This window comes from Petaurus breviceps, unplaced genomic scaffold (genome assembly GCF_028583685.1).
Source record: "Petaurus breviceps papuanus isolate PSGF00001 unplaced genomic scaffold, PetGlider_PUasm1.0 183, whole genome shotgun sequence".
Lineage (NCBI taxonomy): Eukaryota > Metazoa > Chordata > Mammalia > Diprotodontia > Petauridae > Petaurus > Petaurus breviceps.
This window is the reverse complement of record NW_027185791.1, coordinates 16,643,227-16,645,687: the sequence shown is the minus strand read 5'-3', so window position 1 is coordinate 16,645,687 and position 2,461 is coordinate 16,643,227.

Below are 2,461 nucleotides of genomic sequence, written 5' to 3'. Positions count from 1 at the left end.
TATTACTGAGAAGAGCCAAGTCATTCAATAGTTGATCATGGCACAATGTTGCTGTTACTGTGTGCAATGGTGTCCTGCTTCTGCTCACTTCATTTTGCATCAGCTCATGTAAGTCTTTCTGAAAATCCATTTTTCTAAAATCCATCTGCCTGTCACTTCTTATAGCACAATAGTATTCCATTATATTCATATATCACAACTTTTTCAGCCATTCCCCAATTGATGGACATCCCTTCAATTTCCAATTCTTTGCTAACACAAAAAGAGCTGCTATAAATATTTTTGTACACATAGGTTCTTTTTCTTTTTTTAAAAAAATCTCTTTGGGGGGTGGCTAGGTGGTGCAGTGAATAGAGCACTGGCCCTTGAGTCAGGAGAACCTGAGTTCAAATCTGGCCTCAGACACTTAACACTTACTAGCCATGTGACCTTGGGCAAGTCACTTAACCCCAATTGCCCTGACTTTCCCCCTTCAAAAAGAAAAAAAAAATCTCTTTGGGATACAGACCTAGTAGTGGTATTGCTGGATCAAAAGGTATATACGGCCCGATTGACTTTTGGGTATAGTTCCAAACTGCTCTCCATATTGGTTGGACCAGTTCCTAACTCCACCAAGAGTACATTAGTGTCCCAGTTTTCCCACATCCCCTCCAACATTTATGATTTTCCTTTTCTGTCATATTAGCCAATCTGCTAGGTATGAGGCTGTACCCCAGAGATGTTTTAATTTGCCTTTTTCTAATCAATAATAATTTAGAGCATTTTTTCATATGGCTATAAGTAACTTTAATTTCTTCATCTGAAAATTACTTGTTCATATCCTTTGACCATTTATCAATTGCAGAATGATTTATATCCTTATAAATTTGATTCAGTTCTCTATATATTTGAAAACTGAGGCCTTTATCAGAGATACTGGCTATAAAAATTGTTTCCCAGCTTACTGCTTTCCATCTAATCTTAGTTGCATCAGTTTTGTTTGTGCAAAATCTTTTTAATTTAATATGATCAAAGTCATCCCTTTCCATTTTTTAATGCTCTCTATCTCTTGCTTGGTCATAAATTCTTCCATTCTCCATGGATCTGACAGGTGAACTATTCTTTGGTCTCCTAATTTGCTTATGGCATCACCCTTTGTCTAAACCACCCATTGGCAAAGAATTGGAAATTGAAGGGGAATGACTGAACAAGTTGTGGTATATGAATGTAATGGAATACTATTATGCTATAAGAAATAATGGGCAGGCAGATTTCAGAAAAACCTGGAAAGGCTTATATGAACTGGTGCCAAGTGAAATGAACAGGACCAGGAGAACATTATGCATAATAATAGCCACATTGTGTGGTGACTAACTTTGATAGACTTCAGTCTTCTCAGCAACGTTAGAATCTAAGACAACTGCAAAAGCGTCATGATGGAAAATGTTATCGATATCCAGAGAAAGGACTTTGGAGTATGAATGAAGATAGAAGCACACTGTGTGCTCTCCTTTTCTCTTGTTTTCTTTCTTCTTTCTCGTGCTTCCTCCCATTAGTTCTAATTCTTCTTTACATCATGACTAATGTGAATATAGGTTTAATATGAATGTATAAGTAGAGCCTGTATCAGATTGCATGCTGTCTTGAGGAGAGGAGAGGAGAGGAGAGGAGAGGAAGAGAAAATTTAAAACTCAAAATCTTATGAAAGTGGATGTTGAAACTAAAATAAGTAAATTAGATGAATCATGTACCCATTTTGACCTTATCTTGGCATATATTGTAAGATGCTGATCTGTGCCTAGTTTCTGCCATACTGCTTTTCCAGTTGTCCAAGCGGTTTTTGTCAGATAATGAGTTCTTGTCCCAGAAGCTGGAGTCTTTGGGTTTATCAAACACTAGATTACTATGGTCATTTATTATAATGTAATTTGTACCTAATCTATTCCACTGATTCACCACTCTATTTCTTTGCCAGTACCACATAGTTTTGATGATTACCACTTTATAATATAGTTTGAGATCTGGTACAGTTAGGCTATCTTCCTTCGCATCTTTATTTTTCTTCATTAATTCCCTTGATATTCTTGATCCTTTGTTATTCCAGATGAATTTTGCTATTATCTTTTCTAGTCTATAAAATAATTTTTGGTCGTTTGATTGGCATGGCACTGAATGAGTACATTAATTTCAGTAGAATTGTCATTTTTATTATATTGGCTTAGCCTACCCATGAGCAATAGTATTTTTCTAATTATTTAGATCTCTCTTTTTTTGTGTGAAAAGCATTTTGGGCTCATATAGTTCCTGAGTTTGTCTTGGCAGGTGAAGTCCCAAGTATTTTATATTGTCTGCACTTATTTCAAATGGAACTTCTCTTTCTACCTCTTCCTGCTGGACTTTGTTGGTAATATATAGAAATGCTGATGATTTATATGGCTGCTCCCTTTTAAAGATGAGGAAAAATGAGGCTCAGAAGGGTTGT